This window comes from Indicator indicator, chromosome 15, assembly GCF_027791375.1.
Source record: "Indicator indicator isolate 239-I01 chromosome 15, UM_Iind_1.1, whole genome shotgun sequence".
Classification (NCBI taxonomy): domain Eukaryota; kingdom Metazoa; phylum Chordata; class Aves; order Piciformes; family Indicatoridae; genus Indicator; species Indicator indicator.
Genome location: NC_072024.1, coordinates 2,712,833 through 2,729,537, shown reverse-complemented (window position 1 = coordinate 2,729,537; position 16,705 = coordinate 2,712,833).

The window sequence follows — 16,705 nt, the reverse complement described above, 5'->3', positions numbered from 1 at the left end:
CTTTAACAGAGGGGTGAGACAAGATGATGTCCAGAGGTTGCTTCTAACCCCTGGGATTCTGAGATTCCATGACAAGAAAAGGTCTCTCCCTGGTGTCAAGCACTTCCTTGTACCACATAGCCAGAAAGACATCTTCATGCTAGCTCACCAGCATGGCTAAGCTTGGCATGGCCTTAGCCACATTCCAATAATCACATTCCAATAATTTCATCTATCAATTATTCCAAGCAACTGGGAAACCATGCCTGCAGGACCATCCCTCAACAAAGGGGTTGGAGGGACAGTCCATTCACCTCTTTGCAAGGCAGGTGTATCTTTGTACAGCTGGATCTTGCTGTGAATCAGGAAGATCTTGTGTATGACTGCTATAAACAGGAAATTAAGGATAAATAAATAAATCAATTAGATCTATCGAAATCCTTCCATGGACTGCATGATTTAATGTACATATAAGGAAGGGCTCAGGGGCAGCTTCTCAGCTGCTGTCACAGTTTTAATGAGAAGTGATTCTAGCATTTGAGAAAACCTCAGAAGCTGCCCCAGCCAAATGCCACCTTGCTGTATGTTATCTCATGCTGTAAATCAAAGCTTTGGGAGGATTTTACCTACATCACTGGATGAAAGGCACTACTTAATGATTCCTTATTAGGAAATTAATTCTTATTCCTTCCGTGAAATGTTTGTAGGGAAATTTTCTCTGTGTTGCAAAATGATCCATGGGGAGGGGGGAAAAAAAAACAAAATCAACCAACAATAACCCAAAAGATTAATTCAGTTTTTCTGCACAAAGCCTCACTGGTAATGGACTGCAGTCCTGATTCAGTGGATCCAGCAGTCTGCTTGGGTAGTCAGTACCTGTGTTGTCTCATCAGAGAGCCCAGCTTTAACATCCATCCCTTGATTCTTAGCAGAAAATTGAAGCTGAAATGCCTGCTGTGTTTTGCATATCAGTAACCCAGATTGGTGGCATTCACAGCTCTGGAGCCACTCATGGCAAGCTGGCTTTTGCAAATTGAGTATTCTGCTCTTGCCCTCAGTCCAGGGAAGGGTTCTGGTCCAGCACACATGGGCTGTGTCGACTCTGCATGCACTTACAGGAGCTGATCAGGCACAGTGTAAATCCATGGGTTTGGAAATCAAGTATTTACCTGGTTAGCTGGCCTGCATGGGACAGGGATAGCGTGGCTGGTGGTGTCCTCAGTGATGGCTGAAGTGCCCAGGCTGCCTACAGATGTGTTATGGAGAGCTGTTGGTTGAGGGAACATGTCTAGAGAAGGGCAACAAAGCTGGTGAAAGGGTCTGAAGAACAGGGCTGGTGAGGAGCAGATGAGGGAACTGGGGGTGTTCAGTATGGAGAAAAAAAGGCTGAGGGGAGATCTTCTCTCCCTCTGCAGCTCCCTGAGAGGAGGCTGTAGGGATGTGGGTGTTGGTCTGTTCTCACAATCTCAAGTTGTGCCTGGGGAGGGTAGTTTGGACATTAGGAAAAACTTCTGTACTGAGAGGGTGGTCAGGAGTTGGAATAGGCTGCCTAGGGAGGTGGTGGAGTCACCATCCCTGGAGGTGTTCTAAACATATGTAGGCATGGCACTTTGGGCCAAGCTTCAATGGCCATGTTGGTGCTGAGGTGATGGTTGGATTTGATGATCTCAAAGATCTTTTCTGACCACAACAATTCTCTGATTCCATACAATGCCTCAGCAGCCCACACCTCCAGTCCCTGCCACTCTGTCCTTTTAGGCTCTTTTTGATGTAAAAGACTGTTTTAACCTCTGTGATGAAAAAGCACCAATTTTATGTTTATGTTACCCAGAGCTGACCAACCTCTAAGGACACAGCATGATGTAACCTACATGAGGTGGACATGGGGCTCCATCTCCTTCAGGAATAACCTGGAGCAGTGGGATCTGCACCAGGTACTTTCCACACACACAGGCTCAGGTCAGTGATTTGTTTGTTGCCAGTGGTTTTTGCCACTGTCTGTAGGGTTTGATTGTGATTTTAGTGTGCTTTGGCCAGGTGCCTCTTCCCTCACCTAAGTGGGGACCCTGCTCTGCTGAGAACTGCAGAGTCTTGCTGCTGAGCAGAGCCATCAATTATTTACCTCACCTTCATATAGCAACTTATTGACTCCAGCACTGTAAAGCACCCTATTAATGTTTGAAGCATTAACTTTATTTTAATACAAGTAAAGTATTTGGGAAACATTAAAATGCTTGATGCTGTGACTAATGAGAAGGAAAAGTGTGTGCTGCACCTTGTTTTAATTGGCTGCTTACCCTGTCCTGTGGAAATCAGGCATTGATTTGTTTCATGCGTAATTAGCTATGCATACAACCCCTGGTGGATATACCTTCAGGTTTTCCACCTGATCAAGCCTTTGAGAGCCATAAATGTGGAGATGATTTCTACCTGGGAATACCAAATAATTCTGGGTAATTTCAGGTAACTTGGTGACCACAGAAAGAATCAAGGCCTCTGGTACCTGCAGGTTTCTGCATTAGTGCAGTGCTTTAAATTTGGGATGATGTAAATTGATTCAAGTGGTGCAAAACTCAGTCAACCTGAAATGAGTGATGGCTTGGAGTTGCTCTTTTATCTTGGTTAGTGCAGAAATATTCAGCAAGATGATTTTTATTATCTCATAGCTCATTATATTTTTTTTTATGGAATATTGTAGTGTTGTATGAGGACTTCTGGAACATTTGCAGTGTTTCAGCTTTGTCCTGATTAGTCATTTGGATAAAGACACTTTTGTCCTAAACTATTTATTAAATCACAAATAAGACTCACAGAGGTGGGATAAAGTGGCTGGAAGTAAGCTGAATATTGTTTTATCCTCCACCTGACCTGTAGAGCCACGAGGATGCTTAGGGGACTTGAGCATCTCCCCTATGAAGAGAGACTGAGGTCCCTGGGGCTGTTTAGTCTGGAGAAGAGAAGACTGAGAGGGGATCTGATCAATGTCTATCAGTGTCAAGGGGAGGGGGCCAGGATCTTTTGGGTGGTTCACAGTGATAAGCCAAGGAACAATGGGTTCAAACTTGAACAGAGAAGATTGCAGCTCAACATGAGGAGAAACTTCTTTCCAGTGAGGGTGACAGAGCACTGGCTGCCCAGAAGGGTTGTGGAGTCTCCTTCTCTGGAGGCTTTCAAAACCCACCTGGATGCATTCCTGTGCAGACTACCCTGGATGATGCTGCTCTGGCAGTGGGGTTGGACTTGATGATCTCTTGAGGTCCCTTCCAACCTTTGATATACTGTGAGACTGTGAGACTGTGTAGAGGAATAATCTTCTGATTATTGAATTTCATAGGATCACAATGAAACACAGAATCACAGAAGGCCAGGTTGAAGGGACCCTAAGGATCATCTGATCCAACCTCTCTAGGTAATAGTATAGCTGAAAAGAGCTGGCCCAGCGCTCTGGCAAGCTGAGTCTTAGAACTGACCTACACAGGGGAATCCACTGCTTCCTGTGGGAGATGATTCCAGTGTCTAATTGTTCTCACGGGGAAGCATTTTCTTCTGGAGTCCCATTGGAATCCCCCCAGGAGTAACTTGTGACCATTACCCATTTCCGTGTGGTTTCCATTAAGGTTGGACAAAACTTCTTAGATCATAGAGCTGCACCATTTAATTGGTGAAAAGCAGCAGAACAGAGCCTCTAAAAATGCAGTCCAATGCTTCCTTCTGAGGACAGGACAAGTGATGTGCTGCTTCTTGACTTGCAGCAAACCTGGGGTTTAGCTCAATCTGATTATTGCTCTTCTTCCTGTGTTTTAGTGTCATAGATCTGAAACCTGTTGATTACTAAACATCTAAGCTACAATGCCTGATCCTGAGCAGCTGCAATCTGGAAGCCAGGAGCAGTTTGATGCTGAGAGAGTGTTTCAGGCAAAGTCTTTTCTTTGAGAGACAAGTCATGTAATATGCTATAATGTTGTACCAGGGTAGGGGAAAAAAAAAAAAAAAAAGAGTTGGATGATGACTATAGGAAACAAAAAAAAAAAAAAGAGCTATAAAAGCCCAAGCAGCAGATTCTTCCTTATGTATATTTGATCAGCCAGCTGTTGTTGCTGACTATCCTTACAATGGTCATATTTCCTTCTACAGTAAAGAACTCCAGGCTTTAATTTGAGAAGTGGCAGATTAGAATGAGTAAGCTTCTAGCCAAAGGATACATGTTGAGGAAGGGAATTAAAGCAGAGGAAACCTGCAGGCAGCATGGGAAAGGGTTGGTGGTGAGCTACTGAAGAAGCATCAACAGATCATGATAGTGGGGATGGCAGGCAGCTTCCAGAGCCAGCCAGTGCCAGCCCATGCACAGGAGCACTTGGACTGTAGCTCCTGTGGCTTTTGCATTTTTCAGTGTGAGTACTTTCAGAAACACTGTGAGCCACTAAAAACTCACTTCACAGTTACTGACAGCCCTAACTTGGAGAGCCTTCCTCAAGCCTCCCCTGGCAAAAGGGGGTTTGAACACCCAACATTGCTAACAGGGACAAAAGCAGCAGCAATAAAGCAGACTGAGATCTGGTCTGACTTACCAGCTATTAACATCAGAGCATGAACACCATCACATCAGACTGCTTTGTGCTAGGTCCTGACTAGCTGAGGTGACAGTCAAAGAAGGAATAGGACCCTGACCTGTTGCAGAAATTCCACAATGCTGGGTTACACTAATTGAAACAAATTAGTGGTTCCCAGCCTGCAACATCTTAGCAATTTTCTTGAAACCATCCATTTAAAAACTGCTTTCCAAATTACCATGCAGGCTTCATAAAACAATTATAACAGCACAAACAAACCCCATCACACTGATGCACTAATTACTCTCCAGGCTCCTGATCTTTTGGGTTGCCTTCACGTTGAGAAATTGAGGCTTGGAAGTGAGTTGCTGCCTCCACGTGCTCCAGGAAAAGGCCATTTGCAAATGCACACTTTAGAGAGGCACAGAATCATCCAGATGGAAGAGACCTCTGGAAATCAGCCAGTCCAACCCCTCTAGTCAGGCAGGGCACCCACAGCAGCATGCCCAGGATCACAATGTCCAGGGGAGCTTGGAGGATCTCCAGAGAAGGAGACTGCACAATCTCCCTGGGCAGCCTGTTCCAGGCCTCCAGCACCCTCACACCAAAGAATTTTTCTCCTCATGTACAGGTGGAACCTCCTGAGTTCCAGTTTGTGCCCATTGCCCCTTGTCCTTTTGCTGGGCACCACTGAGAAGAGCCTGGCCCCATCCTCTTGCCCCCCACCCTTTATCTCTTGCTGAGCACTGATCAGATCCCCTCTGGGGCTGCTCTTCTCCAGGCTCAACAGCCCCAGGGCTCTCAGACTTTCCTTCTTACAGAGATGCTCCAAGTCCCTCAGCATCTTCATAACCCCCATTGGATTTTCTCCAGTTCTCTCTCCTGAACTAGAGAGCCCAGAACTGTACCCAGTGCTCCAGATGTGGCCTCCCTAGGGCAGAGCAGAGGGACAGGACTACCTCCCTCAGCTTACTGCTCTTAATGCACCCAGGGGTTCAATTTGCCTTTTTTTTGGCCAGGAGGGCACATTGCTGGCTTTGTTGTGTGCCAGTTTCAAATGCAGAGCTTACTTCTCTGTACCAATTCTCTCCTCAATGTAGCTGACTTGTAGAAGTTTCCCAGATACTTCCAAACATTGTCCTTTTTCTTTTTCCCTCTAGGAAGACACACTTCTTCTCAGGAGTCATTATGAAATATGTTGTTAGTCTATATAGCACTGCTGCCAGTTGGACTCCCACTGAGGTTTCATCACAAGTTTGATGGTTTGATGGTTTGAAAGAAGAAGGAATGCATCCCTGTGACAAAGACCAAAATAAAAAGCTGTGTGGAGTGTTTGGCTTGGAACAGGAGAACAGATCTTTCAGTGCTAGTCACCTAGTTAGTCCAAAGGTAAAGCTGAAAGAATCCTGCCAAAAAAAAACCCAACAATGACCAAAAAAAAGAATCTTGACTGTTCATTTCTTACTTTGCAGCAGGCAAAAGGGTGAAGTCTTGATACCTGTTTGATGAGGAGAGACTGAGGGAGCTGAGAGGAGGAGACTAAGGAGGTGACCTCATTCATGTTGATGAAGATGTGCAGGGTGAGTGCCAAGAGGATGGAGTCAGGTTCTTCATGGTGATGCCCAATGACAGCACAAGGGGCAATGGTGAAAGCTGAGGCATAGGAAGTTCATGGAAACAGGAGGAAACATTTTTTGCCTGTGAGGGTGACAGAACACTGGAACAGGCTACTCAGGGGAGTTGTGGAATCTCCCTCTATGGAGGTATTCAAGACCTGCCTGAATGAGTTCCTGTGTGATCTGCTCTAGGTGCTCCTGCTCTGGCAGGGGGGTTGGACTGGATGAAATTTCTAGGTCCCTTCGAGCCCCTAACATTCTGTTATGTTGTGAAAATACACTGATATAAAAATATTCTCAATTAATAATCACAGGATGATAGGGGTTGGAAGACACCTCTGGGGATCTAGTCCAACCCCACTGCCAGATATTTCTGCTGATTTTGTTCACATCCCATTCTCAGGAGTTCTGCTCCCTGTTATCCTCCTGGGTTTCTTGCTTCCCTGTCTGTATGTTCCACATGCAAATTCCCCTGGAAATGCATTAATTGTGCATGAGCCCTTCCTGAGCTCCTGGGTTGTCCCTCTGTTCTCATGTTGTGTGAAAGGCAGAGAGGCTCTTCTGGGTTTCAGTATCATTCATAAATCATTTTTTACTCACTTGTAAACTTGTTGCAGAAGAAAGGCTAACAAGTCTATTACACTGTATTAGCCCATCACCAGCAGCTCCTTCTAACAAGTTTAGATGCTGTAGATATCATGGAAAATGTGCCAAGGGGAAAACTGTTACTTCTTGAGAGATGGAAAGAAATAAGCCATGCTGAGCTCTGCTGAGCTTTTGCTTCCCTGGGTTTGTGCTGTTTGATTTTTCTTTCCCTTCACCACCCCCCAAATCTGCTTTCTGAACCTGTTACAAGACTCAAGCTTCTTCTCTCCTAATTATCAAAGTAATATTCCTGAGTGTAGTAGGAGCTGTGTGTGGCCAGAACTTTTCCTCATCTTACCCAGGCAATTCCTCTAAAAGCTTTCCTACTCTTATTTTCTTCAGAAATGTGGAAAAATTGAGACATAAAGAAAAGCAGATATTAGGTATTTTTATCACTTAAGCCATTTTGGTGTAAACTGACTTTTTAGAGATGAAATCCCAGCAATCTAGATAGAGATGGATAAGGGGAGGGGGGGAAGGCTGTTTCCTACCCCAAAGCTATTCTTTATGTCTTGAGATGTCAACAGCCTTATCATGCCTCTTGGGGATGAAGTGGTGCCCTGAAATAAGAGGGGGAAAAGAGTGTCTCCAAAGAGTCACAGCCTTATGGCTGAGATGCTAAATCAAGATCAGCAGAACTGTAGCACATGCAGGTAGAGGGACCTCAAGAAGCCATTTCTTTCATTTGACCCGGAGACAGGATTAACCACATCACAACTACCCTTAGAAATTTCCAATTATAGGGATTCCACAGATTTAGAAGAGAAATAAATAGATTGAGTGATGGATTTTCCTGCTAAAATGTCTTTTTTCTTTTTCCTGGTGTTCATCCTGCAGCTTTCTCCCAGACATTTTTGTACCAGAGTGAGGAACCAGTTGCCTTTGGTGAAACCTGCCTCAACAAACCTGTGCTTCCCTCTTTACACCACAGAAAATTCAGGTTTGTTATTAGAAATAGCATTTAAGTTTGGCAAAAGGAGTAAAATCCTGAACTGAGGACTTGGTGGTGTTCCTAGTTAGGGAATTCAATGGAAACCCTTCAAGGCAGTTCTTCTCATGATGTTGCAGAGTTTGAGTAGATCTGGAAACCACTTGGTGGAACAGGTGTGGATAAGCACAGGATGAGTTTGTTCTTGGATAGAACAAGAGGGAAGGGCCTCAAGCTGAGACTGGGTAGGTTTAGAATGGGCATTAGCAAAAATATTTTTGCAAGAAAGAGTGAAGAGGCATTGGAATGTGCTGCCCAGGGAGATGGTGGAGTCATCTACCCTGGATGTGTCTAAAGGTCATTTGGATGTGGTGCTTGGGGCTATGGTTTAGGGGTGAAACTTGTAGGGTAGTGTTCTGGGTTGGACTTGGTGATCCTCTGAGGGTCTTTTCCAACCTGAATGCTTCTTTGATTCTGTGGCTCACCACTTCAATTACTGAAATCTCAAGAAAGAGGTAAAGAAAATAAACAAATTCACTATGAAGACCCTGCCTAGGGAGAAGCAAGCTGCTACTGCAGTGGTACCCATTTTGGGAAGTGTTTGGTTTTATTTCCAGCTACAAGATCTGGAGAGAGTGCAACATTTAAGATGCTCTTCTCCACTACTGCCACCATAGAGTATGGCACATTGACCAGCAACCCTCTCCTCTTTCCAGGAAATTCTGGGTTTTCCAGGTGGATTCAGGCAGAGTCTGATACAGAATCATGGAATCAGTCAGGGTTGGAAGGGACCACAAGGATCATCCAGTTCCAACCCCCCTGCCATGGGCAGGGACACCTCACACTAGAGCAGGCTGGCCAGAGCCTCATCCAGCCTGGTCTTAAACACCTTAAACACACATGACATGTGTGACTTGATGTGCTGCTTGCTTTTTCTTAAACATAGGCTCATTCAATCAAATAAAAAAAAAATAGAGGTTTTGGTGCTTGTGACCCTCTGAAGCATATTCCTGTGGGGGCTCTGTACCCTTCTTCTTTGTGAACATGCATGACATGAATTTCTTAATTAGGTCTGGATTTGTATAAGCTTAGATATACATAAACAAAAAAATATTAAGGGGATACACACACACATGTATATAATTGTATATATATAAAATTATATCTCTATATATAATTATATAGATATAATTATATCTCTTTATATAATTATATCTATATAATTATATCTATACACACACACAGACTATACATTACATATATATCATAAATTTATATATATATCTCATATATAGCTATCCATATCCAAAGGTTTCACCATTTCTAACAGTGAAGAGAGCCATTTCTGCTCATTCCAATGTCATCTTTAGGACCTGTTTTCTACATCCAACCATCTGGTGCCGTGCTGGATGGCTGAGCTCTTTTGCCTTGTTCACAGTTTGCCATATATGTGCTGCAGATTTTATGTTTCACATAAAAGGATATGTCTGGGTGGAGGTGGAGGAGAGCTGCTTGCTGGTGCTCTCCTGGGGGGATACATCTGCTGGGAGAGGCAGGGAAGGAAGCCTGGAAGAGGCAGAGGGAAAAATCCCTAGGGAAGTCACTGGGTATGTTGGCAGGAGGGAGCAGGTTCGTGCAGATGTGATGGAAAGAAGATGACTTTTCTACAGTTCAAGCATGTGGGGCTTCATTGGATAGTAGAGGTTGGAAGGGACCTCTGGAGATCAAGTCCAACCCCCCTGTCAAAGCAGGATTACCTAGGGCAGGTCACACAGGATCATATCCAGATGGGTCTTAAAAGTCTCCAGAGAAAGAGAGTCCACAGCAGCTCTGGGCAGCCTGCTCCAGGGCTCCAGCACACTCACAGCAGTTTTTCCTCATGTTGAGGTGGATCTTCCTGTGTGCCAGTTTGTGTACATTGTCCCTTGACTTGTCACAGGGCACCACTGAAAATAGACTGGCCCCTTCTTCTTGACACCCACCCTTCAGACACTTGTGAACAGCATTCTTCAGTCTGCTCCTCTCCAGGCTGAACAGCCCCGGGTCTCTCAGCCTTTCCTCATCAGAGAGATGTCCTAGACCCTTAATCATTCTCATAGCCCTCTGGTGGACTTTCTCTAGTATTTCCCTCTCCATCCTGAACCTGAGAGAGTCCAGAACTGGACACACATAGGCTTCAACCTAGAAGCCATGAAATCTATTAGATGGCAAAGCAAGGCTGGAAGGCATTGAGCTGTCTAGCATGGGGCAGGCTGGCAGGGAGAGGATTCATCCCTCCCCATGGTCTGGATTTTCTCCAGTTAAAGAATTCCTTGCTGTTCTTTGGAGAATAACCACTTTGCTGTGTCTGGCCCCACAGTTCTCCTGTGCATTTATGAAGAGTCACTCAGGAGCTGTGTCCTCTCTCAGCCATCTGATTAATGCCATTGTTTGCTATGGCTTCTGCTGCCCTGAGGTCCCCTCTCTGTGTCCTCCACAAATCACCACGAGTGAGCTCAGAGCCTGCAGTCTGCTCACCTCGGTGCTGACCAGCTCTTGTGTAAGGAATTTCTGGGATCACATGCAAAGCAAATCCTAATCTACCATCTACCAAATTACTGAGGGGTGATGAATAAGTGTTTGCCAGAGCCCTCTGCAGCTGGGAGAGAAGATACTGCCTGCTGTGTCCTGGGAGCTGCTTGCTCCTCACTTCTCTCCCTCTTCAAGATGGCTAATACCTGACAGAACATAAAAGGGACAACCTTTTGGCTTTGAATAATGGACCAGCAGGAAATGTTCTCAGGCAGTACTTGGAGTGCAGGATTGTATGGCATCTTGTCCTGGTCTGAGCTAAAGCAGAATTCATGCTGCTCAGTGCTGTGACTTCCCAGTTCAGGCTCTGCTCAACGAGGCATTTTCTGAAGTTCAGGGCAGGTTTACACAACCAGGGGCTGCTTTTAGGAGGGAGAATCTGGTGGGGAGAGGTCCTGCCAAGGGCTGGGCTGCAGGAAGGCTCTGCCTGAGACTTGCTCCTTGGCAGACCAAGGGCACTGCCACAGCTTATGCCACACCTTGGGGGGCAGGAAGGCAGAGGTGGCAGCTGTGGGGAGGAGCAGCCAGGACAGGTGAGCCTCAACTGCCTACCAAGGGCATCATGTGGAGGGCATCTTCAGGGACAAGCTGAGGGATTCCCAGTGTCAGGGCTCTTCTTCACCAGCTGGTGTTCCAGGAGGACTATGCCTGTTATGTCTTCAGTCCTCATTGCTGTGTTGCTAAATCTAGTTCCCATCTCCTGCTGAGTCCATTCTGGGACTTGTTCAGACTTCTTACTCTTTCCTTGGGTACTACAGAGGCCACAGCTATTGTAGAAGCAGAATGGAAAAGTAAAATGTCCTGCCTGACCAGGTAAGATGAGACATGAGATACTTACAAACTGTGGATCTTAATTTCTCAGCAAAGTTCCTTCCTTGCCATTTTTCTTCCCCTTTGTCCCTTGTCAAGAAGGGGTTGGCTGTAGGCATCACACCAGTATGAAATGATGCCCACAATGGGACCTGCTGGGGTCTAAGCTGCACATCACTCTTAGCAGCATGTGTGGTTGTCCTACCACACCTTCAGCTGAAAGCAGGCATCAGGAGCTCTTTAAACCCTTTAAATCAGCACTGGTGCATCCTTTTTGAACAGGAGAAGTACCTTACAGCATGTTTTACACCCCAGACCCACTCAGCGAGCACAGACAGAGCTCCAGACAAAGGAAATGAGTGCTTTGTTTATGACAGATTTCTGCTTTTACTCCCAAGGTTCAGGAGTAAATTACTCCAAGAGAACACAGGCAGAAACCAGCAATATTTGCCTCAGCATTATTCATCCAGCAACTCGGGAGCTGCAGATCAGCCTGTGAAAGACAGCAGCTAAAATACAGGGCTGCTCCAACCTCTTTTAGGCTGGTGTAAATCAAGAGTAACTCTCAGTGAGAAGCAATGGAGTGTAAAATTGGTGTAAGTGAGAATCAGCACCATCTCCTCACCCTGCACATCAGCAAAACTATTTGTTTAAGGTGTTCGAAGATGCTGCTATCATAAAGAGCTTCTTTGCCTCCACATTAAACAGATCAAAGGTATCCAGAGGAATTTCCTCTCCTGTCTCAAATAAACATGCAAATTTGTTGCCACACATTTGATGGGAGTCACATCTCCCATCCAATCCGAATCCAAAAACAGGGATTGTTTTTTATTTATTATTTTCTTCTCCCCCCCTTTTCCTAGCTTTAATAACAGTGCTCGATGAAAACGTGCCTTCCTTTGCTCTGATTGACAGCTTCAATTTGGGGGGATGTATTCTGACTGATGGAATGAATATTGCAATGCATGAATCAATTATATTTGTTTAGTTGTCAGGTTTGTAAAAGTGGGAGCAGTTTAAATTCTGTATGATCAGGCTGTCTGTATCTTTGGCTGCCTTAACAGCAACGTTACCATCGATGCAGTGGGTTTAATGAGGAGCTTATCAGCCTACACAGCTCATAGCTCATCCACTGCTCCTTATTGAAGCAACAGAGTTTTATCCATGCACCTCAAAATATCATCTTCCCCACTTGAAGATCAGGAGATGAATAAGGCTGATGAAGAACACTGGCTGCTGTAATTAGCAACACTGCTCACATTACTGGAATCACTGGTTTGCAGTCATTGCTATTTAGATTGTCCTAACAGAGTATTTTGCCTTGGAGTTTAGGCAGCATGCTCAAATTGCTCCACTCTTGATGATTAATCCCTTAAATTAACAGTGATTAATTCCTTAAATTCTTTCACTATGGATTTAGAGCACCCAAGAATCATTCTGAGAACAGAATTTAGCAAAGGGTTGGACTCGATGATCTTTGGAGGTGCCTTCCAACCCCTAACATCCTCTGATCCTGTGAAGGGGAGAGGTCTTTGAGGAATCAGTCCAACCCCCTTGCCAAAGCAGGATCACCCAGGGTGGTCTGCACAGGAATGCATCCAGGTGGGTTTGGAAAGTCTCCAGAGAAGGAGACTCCACAACCCCCCTGGGCAGCCTGTTCCAGGGCTCTGTCACCCTCTCTGTAAGGAAGTTTCTTCTCATGCTGAGGTGAAAGCTTCTATGTTCAAGTTTGTATCCATTGGTCCTTGTCTTATTACTGGACAACACCCAAAAGAGATTGGCCCCTTCCACTTGACACCCACCCCTCAGCTATTGATAGACATTGATCAGATCCCTCTCAGCCTTCTCTTCTCCAGACTAAACAGCCCCAGGGCTCTCAGGCTCTCTTCATAGGGGAGATGCTCAAGTCCCCCAATCATCCTTATGGCTCTCCTTTGGACTCTCTCCAGCAGATCCCTGTCTCTCTTGAATCAGGGTGGCCAAAACTGGGCACAATACTCCAGGTGTGGTCTCACCAGGGCAGAGTAGAAACACCAAGAGAAATGCTGAATGAGGGAAGCTAGCTTGATTGAGGTTGGTTTTGTATTTTAAGGGGACTTAAAATACTGTAAGTACTTAAAATACTCCAGGTAGGACTTAAAATACTGTAAGTATTTTAATCCTGTATTTTAATAGTATAATAATAGTATAATAATAAAGTATTTTAATACTGTAAGTATTTTAATAGTATAATAATAATAGTATAACAATAAAGTATTTTAATACTGTAAGTATTTTAAGAGGTTCTAATGAGCCCTCTTCAGTGCACTTAATCCTGTCCCTGAGCTTATTGCATGGAGGTAGAAACCCCCTGAGCATAAAATGCAAGTGGTGATGTCATCTGGCTTATCTGGAAGAATGTGACCTTTATCCTTTGAGACTGAAAAGTCTCTCTCTGGTTATCAGCCCTGGTGCCTGTGCAGCTTGTTGTGTGTCTCAGTTCCCTAACGCTGCTTGGAGCAGAGCTGCTCTGCTCAACTGGGGTCTCCAGATAGGAATGCAGAGAGAGCATTAAGTGATCTAATACCAGAGAAGTGCATAATTTTTTGCTGGGATTCATCCATGTTGGAGCTGACACCACAGAGAGATGTTTTCCTGTACTACACCACAGTGCACTGTGTAACAAGACTGGAGGGAAAGGTTTTCTTTTCTGCTTGGTATTAAGGAATTAGGGCATGCAGGATGTGAGACTTAGGCAGTCTTGGGGAATACAGTATTGTCCTGGTCTCAGCTAAAGCAGAGTTAATTCTGGTCAGTGGTGTAACTTCCCAGCTCAGGCTCTGCTCACTGAGGCATTTTCTGAAGTTCAGGGCAGCTTGGCACAGCCAGAGGCTGCTTCTAGCAGGGAGAAGCTGATGGCAAAGTTCCTGCCAAGGACTGGGCTGCACAAAGCCTCTGCCTGAGACTTGCTCCTGGGCACACCAAGAACACTGCCACAGCTTGTGCCACACCTTGGGGGGCAGGAAGGCAGAGGTGGCAGCTGTGGGGAGGAGCAGCCAGGACAGGTGAGCCTCAACTGCCCAATAAGGGATTGCAGCCCACAGAGGGCATCTTCAGGATCCTGCTGAGAGGTCCCCAGAGCCAAGCCTCTTCCTCACTGGCTAGTGTCCTAGGAGGACACCACCTCTCTGGGCAACTTGTTCCAGTGTCTGACCTCTCTCACAGTAAACAGCTTCTTCCTAATCTCTATTCTAAATCTCCTCTCTTTCAGTTTGAAACCATTGCCCCTCGTATGGAATCCTAGAATGGTTTGATATGTAAGATCTATACAATAGATCTATAGTGTCAGATACACTCTGGGTTCTCTTTTCTACTTATAAACTACTACTTTGCTGAGAACACAGGGCAGGAAGGTCCATGGCACTGTGCCATCATCTGATCTCTTCAACTCTGCTGGAAGTCTAAGCAAATGTGCTGCTCTTAGCACAGGCTGGTGTCTGAATCCAGCCCTGTCTGTGGCCATGAATGTTAATTCACACACATGAGGGAATTATGTGACTGATTTCAAAGCTCTTCCTAGACCTCCAGATGCCTAAGAGAACTGAAGGAGTGTTTGTGGAGGAGAAAAATATTAGAAACAATGCTGAAAATTGCCTTTTTTTTTTTTTTTTGTGATATTGACACATCTTCACATCATTTTTGTGTGCTCACGAGGAGATGAGGAACATAGATCTGCCTTGAGAGGTATTTTGTGTGTGTGTGTGTTTCTTTTTTTGTTTTTCTACTAGTGTGATGTTCCTGACAGTATTCTCAGGATATTAATTTGTTACTTTTAATGATAACTCTTGGTCCACATGAGACCAGACATGCATCACACACACATATACGCCGCCCTGGCTCGCATGAAATATTTATGAATCATTATTGGCATTAGGGATAGCTGAAGCCAAAAAAAAAATGTAGGAGGCAATTTTGTAGAAAATGAAATTATGGAATATTTATTCACCCAGTAAGCTGCCCTGAGTGTATGTCTCCAGCAGAATTAAGGGAGTTATTTATTTATGAGCTGGTCTCTTCTTCTCTTCCTTAAAGAGAAATCACGGCACACGTTGAACAGGATGTTTGTTTACAAATTGGCCAGAGAGAGCATTGTTCTCAGTTTGATTTGCAGGGACTAATGAGCAACATAATTGTTAATCATAGGTTTTCAAGCCTGACAGGCTGACAAGCACGTCCTGCTTCTGCTACAGTCGGCCTGGCATAATGCAGGCAGCTGCGGATGCTGAGGGGAGAACAGAAGCAGTGTGAGAAAGATCAATGTGTCAGGAGAGAGTAGGACTTTTCCAGCAAGTGAGCTGAGATGTAAACATTTTTCACTGTAGGACTTCCTAGGGCATGTTTCTGTGGGCACAGAAAAGCACAGATCCTCAGCTCAGGATGCGGAGGAAAGGGGCGGAAGGGAATCGGTTTGTCTGTGCTAATGAATCAAGGGCCAGCAGACACCAGGGACAAATAGAGCATGAGATCTCAGCATGGGAACTTCTTCAGGATGGCTCCTAAGACACCCCAGACTGGATGTCAGGGAAGGCTGGAAGCAAATTGACGTTGACAAAGCTCTTAAATTTTATCTCCCCACTCACCAGTAGCTCAGCAGGACAGATGCTCATTCATTCTGCCATCTTCTGCAAAATGGACCACATTCATAGCCCAGATTTATCTCCTTCCTCTGCTCCTTTGTGCCAAACCTTCCCAGGGGAGACCCAGGAGCTCCCTTCCTCCTGCAGCCCTGACTGAGGATGGGCCTGATTTTGGCAGCATCCCTAAATGTAACAACCTCAAGGATTTTTCATCCTTGTCTTTCCTTCCCCAGAGTTTGGAAAGAGCAGAAATAACCTCCTTCATCCCCCAAATTCCAGGAAGGATTTTCAAAGGTGAAAAATGGGAGAGGAGAGGGCAGGGTAAGGATTAACCTGGGTATCAAAGCACATCCTCAGCAGGCACAAGTGCCAAATTCAGCAGGTAGCTTTGGCTTCCCACTTTGTGCGTGTGTATCTCATCCTGTCTCCCCTGCCTGGCTCTGCACAAGCTCAGAAGCTCTGCACATGCTGATGGTGATGCTCAAGGTTTTCTTTCCCCTCTAATAACAATATACATCTATCTGTAATATGAATAACAGCTCCTTGATAAACTCTTTTTTAAGTCATCACCTGGCAATGTTGGGTTGATGGTTGGATGTGATAATCTTGAAGGGCACTTCCCAAAACAAACAAACAAACAAACAAAAATTCTATGATTGATTCTGCAGTAAAATTAAGTTCCTTTAATACCCAGTTGTTAGCACAGCCCTTCCAAACAAGTTCTTTTGGCTTGAAAACTGTTTTCATCCACTTTTTTTCCCTCTTTCAAGTGCTGATGACCTTGATAGCACTGGAGTTGCTAACACCTGTTGTTGAGGCAACTTCTTTAAGATTCCTAGAATGCAATTTGAATTACTTGCTTTGTGCTGAGAATGAAGAAAGTGAGGAATGGGGAAGAAAAGCAACCTTCAAGACTTCTTGGTGAGAAGGAAAAAGAGGACTGCTGCATTTTCTGCTTCTGATGTAGGGCTTGAAGATACATTGCATCAG